This window comes from Sminthopsis crassicaudata, chromosome 1, assembly GCF_048593235.1.
Source record: "Sminthopsis crassicaudata isolate SCR6 chromosome 1, ASM4859323v1, whole genome shotgun sequence".
Classification (NCBI taxonomy): domain Eukaryota; kingdom Metazoa; phylum Chordata; class Mammalia; order Dasyuromorphia; family Dasyuridae; genus Sminthopsis; species Sminthopsis crassicaudata.
This window is the reverse complement of record NC_133617.1, coordinates 283,209,100-283,226,256: the sequence shown is the minus strand read 5'-3', so window position 1 is coordinate 283,226,256 and position 17,157 is coordinate 283,209,100.

The window sequence follows — 17,157 nt, the reverse complement described above, 5'->3', positions numbered from 1 at the left end:
GATTATCCCCTTTCTAATCATGAACATCATGTCTTTCTTAACATAGAAAAAAGACTCTTGTAATTTCAGTACACTAAGCACTTTAGAATCATTGGGGATTTTTTTGGAGAAACTGCTATCTAAAGTAACTTTCTGAACCTTGCATTTAATTTTTTTCAGGATTTCAAAGGACTTTTATTTTTAATAGCTTTTAATTTTTCCAAATACATTCAAAGACAGTTTTGAACATTCACCTTGGCAAAACCTTGTGTTCCAAAATTTTTTCCCTCCCTCCACCCTTCTAAATATATTGCATATTCATTATGCTGGTCAAGAAATATCAGAACAAAAGGGAAAAATATGATAAAGAAAAAAAAACAAGCAAACATCATTCGGAAAAAAAAATGTTAAAATACTATTATTTGATCCATATTCAGTCTCCATACTTCTCTGGATAGTGATGGCACTTTCTATCACAAGTGTCTTGGAATTGCCTTGAATTACCTCATTGTTGAAAAGAGCCAATGCCATCATAGTTGACCATCACATAATCTTGTTGTTACTGTGTACAATGTTCTCTTGGTTCTGCTTACTTTAATTAGTATCAGTTCATGTAAGTCTTTCCAGACTTTTCTAAAATCAACCTACTTATAATTTCTTATAGAGCAATAATAATTCCATTACTATCATATATGATAACTTATTCATCCATTCACCAACTCATGGGCATCCACTCAATTTTCAATTCCTTACCATTATAAAAAGGGCTACTATAAACATTTTTTGCATATATGGGTCCTTTCCCAATTTTTATGATTTCTTTGTGTTACAAATCCAGTAGCAACACTGCTGGATCAAAGGGCATGCACAGTTTTATATAATTTGAACTTGCTCTCCAGAATACTCTTCACAACTCCACCAAAATAGCATCAATGTCCCAATTTTCCCATATTCCCTCCAACATGTATCATTATCTTTTCCCATTATTCTAAAATAATGTAGTAATAAATGTTACTGATTATTAATTAAAAGTAGATAAAATACACAGAGAATGCCTTTAATATACAAGTTTATTTTTCATATAAAAATGAGATAGTTCTTTTGTTGATGAGTACATGATGATGTTTTGATATTCTTCCATTTTAGTAACATTTAAAGTTAGAGTTTCTGCATTCACTTTTTGATCCACCAAAATATGTATGATTGTTCTTTTGTAACTAAAAATAGTACCTAGTTAATGAAGGATTTTTCTTAAAAGAATATAAACAAAATAACAAGTTCCCTTCATAAATCGCTATCTATGCTCAGTTTAGATAAAATATTTAAATTTATCATTTCCAAAATATTTAGATCTGTCCTGTGATAGAATAGCTTGCCCAATTTGAAAGAATTTCTTCCCTCACTTTGCCTACATATAAATAAACATTTGTGCCTCTTCTTTGATCTAATTGTATTTTATAGCTATTTAGTTTTTTTTTCTCACCTTGCATTAAAGTGCTTTATAAGAATACCTCTACACATACCTCTTTAAATGGCCTTACATGAATTTTCTGAATTTCAAAAATATTGTTCCTTTCTCTGCTTTTTTTCTTTCTCTGTAATTTTTCTTTTCTAATCATAACAAAGGGTCTTTCTATGTTTTTGAATTACTCATAACTAAAGTGTAAGTCTACATTAAAATAGTGTTAAATACTCTGCAGCATATAAGTAACTGGCATTTTAAAGTTATTTGGAGTTCTTTTTTTTTCCTTGTTTCTTGTGTCTGCTCCATTTGTACTTCAAAATATTGACATTGTTCAGCTATTTGTAAAATGAATCATAGAAATAATTAGTTTTTGTAAAAATAGAATTTCTCTTTATAATTATGGTCAGCTTTTGTAATTTTTTGTTATATTTTCCTGAGCATTTCTATACTTTTACTTTCTGTTCTATATTCTATTTTGCTGTTCTACATAGTATTTCTACACTCTATTTCCCTTAAATTACTGTTAAGTAGTAGTAGGAAATAAAGATAATAATTAATAATAATAATAAATGAGTTATGTCCCACTGACTGCTTAAAATATTTTTTCTTTGACCCAGAAGCCATAGAATATAGTGATATCATTTGTAAGTAAATAAACATAGGGTTACTTTCTGCTAGTTCCTTACTTATAATTTATATTAAACTTTTTTCTCTGGTTAAAATAATTTAGAACAAATTTTCTTTCATGATGTCTTGAAACATTTTACTTAGATTTTTGGTATATGTTCATTAAATGTTAATTAAGACACTCTTATACCTTAAATAATTGATTATTTTTTCAAAATTTTCTCTAAGCTCTCTAATTTCACAGCTTATCTCTTTAGTTATTTAAATTTGTTGAACTCTATGGACGTTTTAGGGGTTATTGCAATCTTTTTTCTAAGGTTGGACTTATAGTTGTTAGTATTCCCTTTTCCTTTTCGGGAATTTCTCTTCTCATTCTTTTATATTATAGTATTTCTTCATTGTTTTGTAGCTACTTTTTGCTTAGTCATTTCTTCAGTGTCTCTGATATGTTTTTCCCCCTGTGGTATTTTCCTTGTGAATTTTTCTTTACTTTCCCCTTTTTTCATTGTTATTCTATTACTTTACACACAATGAAAGGAAACTGGGCTTATACATAATCATTCATTCAAATATCTTTCTGGAAGTTCACATATGGCATTACTTTAAGAACACATTTTGACACTTCATGTAATTTCCTCTTTGGTATAGGTTAAGACCAATCTCCAATAGGTCCTTATGTAGGCATTTAAACCACAATAGTGGAGAATAATTCTACATGAACATTCCATGTCCACAGTTAATACAGTGATGTAGTGGTTAAGATTTCTTTTTTTAATTCTAAGGAGTAATTACAAGAAAATTGCCTGTTAGGAGTTTTCTTTATTATTCTAAGGGAAACTGAATAATAGCTAATGTTTGAAACAATCAGGCCATTAGTAGAATTCCAGCCATTCTTGTGGATTCCTCCAAAAGCTTAGATTAGAGGGGATATATTAAAAATGAAATTTAATATAACTAGCTAAAATAAAATTTAAAAGTCATATTAGGATGTGAGTCAGATTATTTTTAATGGTACATTTGATTCATGCTCTGCCTCCTTTGTCAACAACAAAAAAATGATTCTTACATTTTAAAAAGTACCTCTATTTCAGAGTAATGTCATTTCTTCATAATTGTTTTCGTTACCTCTTTATTTATTTATGCACATTAGACATGGGCAAGCATAATATTTTAGATGATCTTTCCAAATAGGTTTTTAATTTCTGTTAATTTTCCACTCAAATGAACTAGGAAACTAAATTGTCTAAAACCAAGAATGTTGCCCATTTGAGTTTATATTCCCTACAGCTTATTAAATGGAACATCCTAAATTTGGTTTCCCTGAGAATGATTTTAAATTGACACAATTTTCTCAGTAAGAAAAAAAAAATTGTAAAATTATGTTCCCCATGGACCACTAAACTTTGAAATGGAGCTCAAATTATGTAAATATTTCTTTAATGGAAACTTATAAATTGAATAAGAAAAGGCAACTTTCCTATTTCAAAATTATCATTTGTATCTATTTCTAAAAATATAGAATGTGCTACATTTACCATCATCCAGTCATATAATCTCTAGTCAGGTCTTTATAAATTCTCAGATATAGTCTTTAATAGTTTTCAGAGTCTATACCTTGGAATATCTTAAATCAAATTTTCTCAGGGCAACTTAATATTATGTCATCTCTATTCTATGAGGTTTCTTTAATTAAGTTCTATATTTTGTTATCTCTATTCTATGAGGAAGTTTCTTTAATTAAGTTCTAATTTAATTAGCACTGAATGAACTTTGAATTTAGAACTCCACCTCAAAAAAGGTATTCTTTATACCATGCCATTAGAATTGATTTGGGAAAATGTAGGCTATAATACAAAAAGAAATATTGTAATAAATTTTATTGTGTTCACAAAAAAGTTTAATTATGATTAAAAATCACTATAATCAAATTCTATCTCTGATACTTATTAGGTCTGAGATCTTGGCTTATTCATTTACTTGTCCTATAAAATCAGGGAATTAATCTAAATAGCTTTTGAGTGCTCTTTTTTATGATGTTAATTATTAATGAATACTTTCTTTTTATTGTTCTTTTTTTAATTTAATAGTATTTTATTTTTCTAATTACAGATAAAATACTTTTCTACTTTCATTTGTGTAAGATTTTGAGTTCTAATTTTTTTCTCCCTCCTTTATCTTTCTTCTCCCCAACATTGCAGGCAATCTAACATGGGTTACACATGTACAATCATTTTAACATATTTCTATATTATTTATTGTAAGGAACAAAAGTCATATCAGTAAGGAAAAGCAGAAAGAAAGAAAGAAAGAAAGAAAGAAAGAAAGAAAGAAAGAAAGAAAGAAAGAAAGAAAGAAAGAAAGAAAGAAAGAAAGAAAGAAAGAAAGAAAGAAAGAAAGAAAGAAAGAAAGAAAGAAAGAAAGAAAGAAAGAAAGAAAGAAAGAAAGAAAGAAAAAAGAAAGAGAGAGAGAGAGAGAGAGAGAGAGAGAGAGAGAGAAAGAAAGAAAGAAAGAAAGAAAGAAAGAAAGAAAGAAAGAAAGAAAGAAAGAAAGAAAGAAAGAAAGAAAGAAAGAAAGAAAGAAAGAAAGAAAGAAAGAAAGAAAGAAAGAAAGAAAGAAAGAAAGAAAGAAAGAAAGAAAGAAAGAAAGAAAGAAAGAAAGAAAGAAAGAAAGAAAGAAAGAAAGAAAGAAAGAAAGAAAGAAAGAAAGAAAGAAAGAAAGAAAGAAAGGAAGAAAGGAAGGAAGGAAGGAAGGAAGGAAGGAAGGAAGGAAGGAAGGAAGGAAGGAAGGAAGGAAGGAAGGAAGGAAGAAAAGGAAGGAAGAAAAGGAAGGAAGGAAGGAAGAAAGAAAAGGAAAGAAAGAAAGAAAAGGAAGGAAGAAAGAAAAAATAAAAGGAAAGAAAGGAAGGAAGGAAGGGAAGGAGGAAGGGAGGAAGGAAAGGAGGAAGGAAAGGAGGAAGGGAGAGAGAGGGAGGGAGAGAGAGGGAGGGAGGGAGGGAGGGAGGGAGAAAGGAAGGAAGGAAGGAAGAGGAAAAAGTGAAATTAAGATAATTCAATCCACATTCAGTCTCCCTAGTTCTTTCTCTGGATGCGGATGGAATTTTCCATCACAAGTCTATTGGAATTGTCTTAGATCACTGTATTGCTGAGAAGAGCTACGGAAGAGCTAAGTCTGTCAAAGTTGATCATCACACAATCTTATCGTTACTGTTTTCTTGGTTCTACTCACTTCACTTAGGATCATATTAAATCTTTCCAGGATTTTCTGAAATTATCATGCTCATCATTTCTTATAAACAATTAACATTCCATTATATTCACATACCACAATTCAGCCATTTCCCAGTGGATGGGCATCTACTAAATTTCCAATATCTACCATCAAAAAGAAAAATATTACAAACATTTTTTGCACATATGGGCCTTTTTCCCTCTTATTATGTTCTCTTTAGGATATAGACTCAGTAGTAGAACTGTGGGACCAAAGGGTATGCAGTTTTATAGCTTATATAGTTTATATAGTTTTATAGTTCCAAATTGTTCTCCAGAAGAATTGGATCAGTTAGCAACTCTTCCAACAATGCTTTAGTGTCCCAATTTTTCCACATCTCCTATATCATATTTTCTGTCATCTTAGCCAATCTGAGAGGTAGTATCTCAGAGTTTTTAATTAGCATTACTCCAATCAATAGTCATTTAGAACAGTTTTTTCATATGACAGATGGTTTTAATTTATTTGGCTGAAAATTGTCTGTTCATATCCTTTGACATTTATCAGCTAGGGAAGAATCTTTTATTTCTATCCTGCAATATATTCATAAAATGTCTTGATTTTTTTTTTTTACTTTATCCTTTGTCTCTGAGATAGCTTGCTACATTCAAGATAAAGAGTATACTAGACTAACTACTACTGGGCTTATATCCCAAAGAAATACTAAAGAGCGGAAAGAGACCGGTATGTACCAAAATGTTTGTGGCAGCTCTTTTTGTTGTAGCTAGAAACTGGAAGATGAATGGATGTCCATCAGTTGGAGAATGGTTGGGTAAATTATGGTATATGAAGGTTATGGAATATTATTGCTCTGTAAGAAATGACCAGCAGGAGGAATACAGAGAGGCTTGGAGAGACTTACATCAACTGATGCTGAGTGAAATGAGCAGAACCAGAAGATCACTGTACACTTCAACAACAATACTGTATGAGGATGTATTCTGATGGAAGTGGAAATCTTCAACATAAAGAAGATCCAACTCACTTCCAGTTGATCAATGATGGACAGAGGTAGCTACACCCAGAGAAGAAACACTGGGAGGGGAATGTAAATTGTTAGCACTAATATCTGTCTGCCCAGGTTACTTGTACCTTCGGAATCTAATGCTTATTGTGCAACAAGAAAATGGTATTTACACACATGTATTGTATCTAGGTTATATTGTAACACATGTAAAATGTATGGGATTGCCTGTCATGGGGGGAGGGAGTAGAGGGAGGAGGGGGATAATTTGGAAAAATGAATACAAGGGATAATATTATAAAAAAATATATAATAAATAAAAAAAAAATAAAAAGAGTATGCTAGACTAAAACAATAATAGCTAACATTTATATAGTTCTTATAATGTGTCAGGCAACCCACTAAAATGCTTTATAATTATTGACTTGATATTCACAACAAGTCTGAGAGGTGGGTATTATTATTATCTCCACTTTTTACAAAGGAGGAAATTGTGTTAAAAGTGATTTACTCAGGATCATTTGTAAGCATGTAAGGCTAAATTTTTATGTAAGTTTTCCTGATTCCAAATTCAGCGTTCTATTGACTGTAGCATGTAGCTGCCCCCTAAGGCAAAATATACCTGGATTCAATTATTTTTGTTGTTTAATTGTTTCAATCCAACTCTTTGTTGTTGTTCACTTATGGTTGCATTTGGAATTTTCTTAGCAAAGCTACTGGAGTGGTTTGCCAACTCCTACTCCAGCTCATTTTACATATAAGGAAACTGAGCAAAACAGAGTAAAATGACTTGCCCAGTGTCACACTAGTAATAGACCCAGTGATTTATTCACTGTGCCACATAGCTGCTGTTTAAATATTATCTTTGTAATTTGTTAGGTTTGTTACCTGGTATATGTCACATAATCTCTCTGCTTCTGCAGGTCTTGATGATGAGAATAACTTCCATGGATTTTTGCATGTTAAACTGACTTGGATTCATATCTAAGTATGTCAAATCTGACCATATACCTGGTGTTTTAAAAGAAGCTATGAGGACTATCCTACTGTTCTCTTCAATATTGCATGGATCCTGGCTATCTGAGATTGTAGTAGCTTGTAAAATGAGCAAATGTAGAGATATCTCTACTCCAAATGTTCATAGAAATCATCTATGCCCAACCTATGGTAGAAGCTTGTATTGGTCTGGTCAGCTACTTTGACCCCAACATAGTGATGTCATTTTGGCCTTCTTTGAAAATGAAAGACAACTAACCGGCCTGACCTGGCAAAGAAAATGTAGCTACTAAGACTGCCTATAAAAGTAAGTGACTTGCAAGGTATTGCATAATTTATAAGTATGTGAAACAGAATTCAAACTAGCTTCTTAATTCTAAGATTTTTCACAATGCTAGTTTCTTACTATTACCAGGAAAGGATATTCTAATTCTAATAAATTCTAATAAAATAGACAAAATAGAAGTGATAATGGTGGTACTTGAGCTTCTTAAGAGATGTGTAAAATGATATAATCTTGTTTCTGAAAATCAATAGAGTTGAGTTGTTTCAAGAGCAGATGCTGGGATAATTTCAGAGAGGCTTGGAGAGACTTACATGAATTGATGCTAAATGAAATGAGCAGAACCAAGAGATCATTATACATAGCAACAACAAGATTACAAAATAATTTACTCTGATGGATATGGCTCTCTTCAACAATACAATGATTCAAATCAGTTCCAATTGTTCAGTAATGAAGAGAAGCAGCTACACTCAGAGAACAAAGGGAAATGAATATAGACCATAACATAGCATTTCCACTCTTTCTGTTATTGTTTACTTGCATTTTTGTTTTCCTTCTCAGATTTTTTCCTTTCTTTCTAGATCCAATTTTTCTTATGCATACAGTTATCTTACTGTATAAATATGTATACATATATTGGTTTTAACATATACTTTAACATATTTAATATGTCTTGGACTACCTGCCATCTAGGAGAGGGAGTGGGGGGAAGGAGGGAAAAAGTTGGAACACAAGGTTTTGCAAGGATCAATTTTGAAAAATTACCCATGCATACATTTTGTAAATAAAAAGCTATAATTAAAAAAGAGAGAGAGAGAGAGAGAGAGAGAGAGCGCATATGCTGGTTCACACCCTTATTTGTCCATTCCCAAAAGGGGCTCTAACAAATGCTGACATAATGAAACATCCAAGCTATTAAACTGAAGAAGATCAGGACCACTAAATGGGGAGGGGGGAGGGGAAGAAACTTGGAATGAAACCTGAGAAAGAAGGGAAACTCTCCATCTTCTACTAGCTGCTAAATTTTCTCAAATCTCTAATCTGCTTATCAGGACTCCTGAAACTAGTGTACCTACAAAGCTGAATCATACAAAATAGCATAATTTAAATATTTAATAAGGATCATAAGAATGCAGGTGAAGTTTTAACTTAGAGAAACATACCAAATTGCATAAATAATGAGAATTATTATCTTAACAAGGTACAAATCTATTATTTCTATGTGCTAAAACATGATCTCTTTAACAAAAATTTATGAAATATAAGGCAAAGAATTATTCCTAAAAAGAGAATAATCTTTCCCATAGGTTAATGGGCATATCTAAAATACATCCATGTTGAACTTGCCTATGAGAAACAGGCAAACAGAAAGCAGAAAACAATGTAGCAGAATCAAGTGTCTCTCACTTTCTCTTGAGAGGAAAAGATCCACATGTACAAAAGTTTAGTAGCAAGGAACTGGAATTTCAGTGGATGCTCATCAGTTGGGGAATAGCTGAATAAGTTATGGTATATGAAGTAAGGAAATATTAGAGTTCTATAAGAAATGATGAACAAGGGGCAGCTAGATGGATAGAGCACCAGTCCTGAAGTCATGAGGATCTGAGTTCAAATCTGACCTCAGACATTAAATACTTCCTAGCTGTGTGACCTTGGGCGAGTCTCTTGACCCCAATTGCCTCAGCCAAAAAAAAAAAAAAAAAAAAAAAAAAAATGATGAGCAGGCTAATTTTAGAAAAACCTGAAAAGACTTAAATGAACTAGTGCTAAGTGAAATGTACAGGACCAAGAAAACATTGTACATAGAAACAAAAAAATAATATGATGATCAATTGTAATGGAATTGACTATTTTTGACAATGAGGTGATTCAGGCCAATTCCAATAAACGTGATAGAAAGTGCCATCTCTATCCATAGAAAGAACTACAAAGACTGAATGTGGATTAAAGCATGGTATTTTCACCTTTTTATTGTTTGGTGAGTTTTTCCCTTTTTTTCACTTTTGGTCTGATTTTTCTTGTGCAGCATGACAAATATGGAAATATCTTGGGGAGAATCACAGTTTTAGCCTATATCAGATTACTTATTGTCTTGGGGAAGGTGGAGAAAAGAAGAAAAATATGGAACAGAGTTTTGCAGAGGTGAATGTTGAAAGCTAACTTTGCAAGTATTTGAAATAATAAAATACTATAATAAAATAAATGAAAAAAATAAAGGCTATTCTCATCACCAGATATTTAATAAGAAAGAACAGAAATATCTGAGTAGATTTTCCAGGCTTCTACATTATTTGTAGCCAGCAAGGGATAGAGAAATAGGAAATAAGATCAAGGGCAAAACTCCAGAATTCCTACCTATTTTTTTTTTTTTTTATAAAATTAGGTCACTAGTCTCGTGTCACTTTTGTTCCTTAGCTCCACTTTCTTAGAGATGCAGTGCTAATCATGTTGGAAGCTTTGTCAATAAAAATACTATTTGGAGTAGGGAAAGGATGAGGGTTTTATATGCTTACTTCACAGAGTTATTATAAGAATCAAATGAGATATTATATTAGTCACATTATGGTCAAGATTCTCTGAGCTCTAATGCAGAAATACCCTAAGAACCAGAAGATAACTGACAAGGATCCCACCCCGCAATAATACATCTCCAGATTTTAGGATATTCATTGTAACTGAGTCCAATCTCTAGGTGAAATTTCAAAGTGAATAGGCATAAAGATAAGGAATTCCCATGTAAAGAAACTCCTTCAAACAATAAAGGTTGGTAATTTCTAGTGAACTTGTAGTTAAAGATCTACTATGTGCTTTGAACTGGGCTAAGCACTGGGAATACAAAGAAAAGTCAAAATAAAAAATAAAAAAAATCCAGCCCTTGTTGTCAAATGGAAGACACAATATGAATGCAAAATGAAGGACTTGACATTTTTTCCCTAATTCTTACACTCTCTCAAAACTTTCTAAAACAGAAATTGTGTGTCAAAAATAAAGCAAGTGCTGCTGTCTCCATGATCTGGGAAACCAAAAATCCAAAAGAAGGTATAAATTTTATGGACTAATACCCATGCCGAATTTACTTATTCTCTCCCCTACTATGCTCCCAGAAACAAGGCTATAATAAGTATAACCCATGGGCTTTCAGCAAAATGCAATCCTGTTTGGATCATCTCTCTCTCTTTCCATTGCCATAGATTATAACTCCATGCTTACTCAGCATCCTCCCATGTTGAGGAATTCACGTTTGCTCTCCTATGTCCCTAATCAAAGTAAGATTTGACAGGAGTGGCACCATATAGATTAGAGTTATGCAGCGTAACCTAGCTCTGTTTTTTTTTTTTGTTTTGTTTTGTTTTGTTTTTTGTTTTTTTTAATCTCTATCACTATTTTTGAGTAAAGGAGAAAGTGGACTAGATGTTCAGGTAAGAATTTCTGCCTGGTTTGGTTTGGGTTCTCCTGGAGGTGGAGGTTCTTATGGGACTGGTACTTAAATAGAATAGAATAAGAAAAAACCCCAATTTTGTACTTCTAAAATATAAGTAAAGCTTGAAAATCTATGTAAGTTCTAGCAACTTTTTATTTTCATCATTTTAAAACATGAGTTAACATTTTAGGGCAAAAAACCTTTTTAAAATATGGAGAATATATTTTTAAAGTCATGATATTAAAAGAAATTGAGCATTTAAGATCAAATATTGATCTTATTCAATCTCATGCAGGTTTTTAACTTTTCCTTTATTTTTTTTTTTTGCATTTCATAATGAAAGCACAAATGAGCATGGGATTTACATTAAGTGATAAAAGGTATTGATCTAATTTTAAAAAGTGTTTTTTCCTTTTTAAAACAGTCTAATTTTCCTTTTAAAACATTTGTTATTTTGTTGGTATATTTTTTGATCAATTGGCTATGAAATTTTACAATATTTAATGATCCATTTAAAAGTGCTGGCAAAATTATGAAGGAATGTGATCTTTTTTTGAAAAGAATATGGGTTTATATAAAAACCTTCAAATGTCTCAAGCACAAGAAGGTAGAAGTAAAAAAAAAATCTACTTAGTATTGAAAAAATAGGGGGCAAATAATAATTAACTAGAAATATTTTATAAAGTGATTTGCAGTGACTTCTCTTCACTAAAAGGCCTCCCAAAGTAGAGGAGCATTATACATGTGATGGAGGTGTTCATGCTCAGTTTTCAGTCAGAGCTGAGAGCTTCTGAGATCCTTTCTAACCCTGCTTCAAGAGATAAATATAAAAACTCCCAAGGAGCAGCACGGGCCTTGCTAAGTTTAGATGGCAAAATGTATAGTGTAACCAACTGGCATAGTTTCAGTAATGCTTAGCAACCTTTAAGAGCAGAAACTGAGAAATTGACGGAGTGGGTTCCCTGGGGTTTGGTGTTTGAAAACAGAAAATACGAAAAAAATAAAGGAATAAAGGTACTAAAATGATAGAACATCATTAAATGACAAATTATGGGGTCCTGGCTAGATAAAGAGATGAATAAAAACAGAATTGGATTGTAATTAAACGTAAATAACACTTCTAGGGAAATAAAATAAAGAGGTTTTAGTTCACTGCAAGTTCACACAATATCCCAACAGTATAATATGTAAGTCAAAAAGCTAATACTATCCTAGGCTACATTAAGAGAGGCATGATGTGCAAAATGAGGGAGGTGATAGTATCTATTCTGTAGAAGTGTAGTTGCAGCATTATAAGTATTATGTTCCAGGACATTTATGTAAATACTAAAAAATTCCTACTTTGATCATTTTTAAAGATGAGAATTATCATCTTAAGGCAAAATAATATTTATGAAATAGGAGTCAACCAGGGTCCTATAGGCACTCTCCCATACAACTTCAAGTACCCATTATGTTGAGGCAAAGGGATATTACTCATCAGAGAAAGATTGCTATGGTCCTTGTGCCAGCTTGTAGAAAAAGAAAAAAAAAATGATGGAAAGAGCCACTTGGAAAACAGGTGGCAATAAAAGTAAAGGAGTAGAGGGAAAACATGGATAGAGGAATCTTGAAGTGTTTCTGAATAACTAGGGCAGATATTTCAACTGCGTAAGGGACTATGATATGCTGAGCAGAAAACAGTATTTCAACCTGTTTTCACACTGTGAAGGAGAACTCAGGATATCACAGCAAATAATTTAGAGCAAAGATAAGTCTAGCCCAACATGGTATTAATATATCTTTATGCCTGTCACTAAGAGTGTCCTGAAAGGGGACAGAGAGAATGGATGCCAGTTTTCATTATTTTGTAGGAATAACATCTATAATTTCCATTGTCATGGACAGTCTTCCAAGGAACAGTTTTTTATATCATCATATGTAAGAATTTTATTCTACAGCTCAAGAAGTATAGATTCTATCTATTTGTGTATGGTCAGGGAATAATTATACTACCTGATTTTTTTCTTGTTATTTACATTAAGTTTGTCTTAATTAAAAGTTTTTGCTATTGAATTATTGATTCTTACATGATCTAAAAACAGTATTGATTGGCATCGTTGTCATGATTTGAAAACCCATTTATCCAGAATATCCAAATTAAACATGAGAAAATATATCAGGGATTCCAGAGTAATATTTTTCAGTTCTTAGATGTCACATAGATAAGTTAATTTTTATAGAAACTAGAAGATTGATGAATAGGTCACACCCCCTTTTCCATTGACAGAATAGAAATTGCTAAAGATAATTCAGGGAAATTGTAGGCTTATTTCCCAATTCTCTTGGCAGAAAAATAATTGGCCTTTATGGAAGATAGTTTCAAGAGCAATATTTTTGTCAGGGGAAAGTCAGTTTTCAATTAAACCAAAAGGAAAGAGATAGGACTTTTGAAAGAAATGGATTATGTAGAGAAGTTTCTTCGGGATAGAACAGAAGTCCCTAAGACACAGTAGAAGATGCTTGTAACAATTTGGGAAAGGGAAGCTTTAATTGGGACTAAGAAGAAGGCCTAAACTTCAAAATGAAACTTTAGAATGGGAATCCAGCTTGTAGGAGTTTTGTTTGTTTTTTAGGTTTTTTTGTGAAAGACAGTATCTTAAATAACAGGAATGAAAGAAATCATTTGAGAGGTAGAATAATAGTGCATGATTAATTAACGCATTAATGTAAATCTGTCTTTATAAATACTTAGAATGTAACATTTAAACTGGGTTTTGTATTATACTATACTACAAGATATTGAATCAAAATGATTCTTTCATGTAACATAGATATTTCCCTGAAATCATATAATCCAACTCATTTATTTTGATAGGCATATTTTTTAAAGTTTAGTATTTTCTTTTCTTATACTGAAATATCCTAAACTTGAAAATTATGTAAATAGAGGGCCAATTAAAAATTTTTGAGGGGCTAAGATTAAACATTATATTATGATGAAGAGTGTTTTCAGTGGAGTCAGTGAACCCAGGCTCAAATTTTGCCTGCCCTCTGCTTCCTATTGCATCCACAGTGAGTCATGTCACCTACCTCCTCTTTACTTTTTTCACCTAAAGAATGTGGTATTCAGCTATAAATAGATTGTTTCAATTTTTAGATTATTACTGGATATAATTATTCTCAATAAATCTTTTTTATAAACTTCACAAGAATACATATTCCTAGAAACCCATTAAGTAAATAAATAAAATGTGTACTTCTTTTAATCAATGGTCACTTTAAAAATCCAACCTTCTTTAGGAGACTATTAAAGGGTTATCAAGATATCATAATGTGCCTATTATATCCCAGTCTTATTTCATCTAGATAAATTCAGATTTTGAAAACCAATAGGACATCTTACATCCCTAAATGCTTATGATTCCATTTTTTTTTTTTTTTTAGTAACATGCTTTCCATCTATACATCTAAAGAATAGCTGGGTTTAACACTATGGAGACCTCACAAAACTTAGTTTTATGAGAAAGAAAATTTCGAAGCTTTTACAACTTGTTGGCAATATCTTTTGCAGCATGTGTATATCACTTTGTTAAAATTTTTGATGAAATGTTTTTGCTTTATGAAGCATTTGGTGTTTCATTTGTATTCTAAAGTTCACATCATTTTATTCACATTTCATTTACATGCTCTATTAGTTTTAAATAACTGAAACTTTCATCTTATTGGTCAAGAATACACATTAGATTTCTATGAGGTGAAGCTATACATCTTTTCAAAGATTAATTTTTCTTCTCTCATTACCATCCATTGGACTGTACAGAAAAAAATGGGAATGGTATTTTCTCATTTAATTATCAGGAGTCTAGAAAGAAAGAAATAATATCCTGCAGTTTTCCACATTCTTAAGATGTGCAAAGAACCCATAAAATTTGTAAAAATTAATAGAAGAACATCAAAGCAGATTTATAACTAGAAAGACTATGATGAGGACTGACACAGTAGTAATAGGTCACCAGCTTTCTCATTTTAGCAGCTGAGGCTACTCTCCACACTCTCTATTGAGAGCATCTGTTCACAATCAGCAAACATCCTGAAGATAAACTGCAAAGGGAGGAAGTAGGGGCTTAATTTGCTAGTGGCAAAGTTGCTGAGAAGTCAAAGGCAAGGTATGGGCTAATGTTACAGAGAATTTAAAATACAGATGGGGGGAAAAACCAAAAGTATCTTTAATGGTGAGTCAGAATCTGGACTCTACAATTTGAGAGGAGTGCTGAAAACATGGAGTACAACCAGTGAAGAATCAAAAGAACAAGTGCTTCTTTGACATGGAGAAGATCAAGTGAATAAACAGCACTATTCAAATATGTAAAATATTATAATAGAGAATAGATATAAATAATACTCTGGTAGTGCCTAGTTTCCTAGGGTCCTACTAAATGAAAGGAATACACAAAAATAGGATTTTATTTTGTAACAGATAAAGGTATTTCAGAAATGTGTGCTTATGAGTCCAGAATTTATCTTAATTTCATAATAGAAACAGCATAGTCTAGTAGATACTGAGAGCCTCAGATTCAAAAGGATCTGAGCTAATGCCCCACCTCTGACATTGCTGGCTCTGGAACCCTGAGCAAATCATCAGAAGCCTCCATGAATCCCCAAGCATTGACTTTCCAGTTTTTACCCATCATTGAAGGACCAACTAAAATGTAGTCTCTTCAATGGAAAATCCCTTGATTCACTAAAGCCAAAAGTTATCCTTTCCTCCCTAAAATTCCATAACTTTTACTTAGTATAGTTCTCTATATGTCATGTCCTTTCCTGAGCTACTAGCTCTACTAGGGTAGATTTGCAGGCATAGGAATAATAAAGTTACAAAGATCTAAGAGATAATTGCATTCAAGCCTCACTTTATAAGTGAGAAAAGAGGCTCAAAAGGAAATTACTTTCCATTATCAAGACCAATATTCCAAGCAGACATTATTTTACATGACATAATTTGAGAGGGCCTGAAAATGATTCTAGCACCACAGTACCTAAAATGCTGTGAACAATTTGATATAGTACTTTAAAGAAAGAATGGCCTTTATTGATATTGGCTTGCTTTATACATTACCTACCAACATATTAGTGTCAATGAATTTATCAGATTGATTTCTCTCCACTAGTGGGGCTCAGATCAAGCAGGAAAGCAATGAAAGGGGAAGAGGGAGCACAAGAATGTAAAAAAGTAAAGATAAACTTCTACTACTTCCCTATTTTTCCTAGATTTGGCCTTGATTATCATATTTTCTTATTTGTTGTAAGTCTAGATTTTTATTTTGGGAAAGCTATGAATTTTTCATGGATGATATGTTAGCTTACCAATGTCATTACCTCATATAATCTGCTGTGGCAGTCTAGAAGACTCTAAACTTTCCAATTAAGTTTTATACATTTTGGATATGCCACAATAAAAACACAAAAATGATATCCTATCTTGACCCTAATTTATGAGCAGAAATGACAGAGTAGTTGTTCCCAAATTACTGAACACGAGGAATCTTAAATCCATTTGTATTTTATCTCCATAGTGATAGCTAGAAAAATGTAGATACCACAGTGAGGAACATATTTGGTGTAGGTAAAAGTAGAAAGGCCAAATGATAACAAATGATATTCTTCAAAAGAAAAAAAAATAAATGTACACATAAGCAAGTAGCTGGGTAAATGTCAAAAACTCTGTTTAAGCTAATATAATTCTATATTTTTAATATCTTTGACATATTTCCATGATAGGAAGATTTTAAAAAGAATTTCATATCTTATTTAAGAATAGTATGTTTTTTCACCTGTCCAAATGTTGTAAAACCTCTCCAATGTCTAAACTACAATGGAGAGAATTCATAATTGTTCCTTGGGAATATGTAAAGAGACAGGACAAAGACTGAAGCAGCCTAAGAAGCTTTCTAATAAGAAAGATAAGTCATTCATAAGTCTTGGTTTTCCTGTCTTTAATAAGCATTTATTCAGAACGAAATTCTCCACTGCCCATGGGAAAACATTGCCAGTGGAACTTACTTCCTTCTATGAAGTAAATCATTCCAGTGTCATAAAAGTTGCAGATTCTCAGAGGAAAACAGAAATCCAGTGAACTTCAACTCATATGACCACATAAATCATCCTGAATC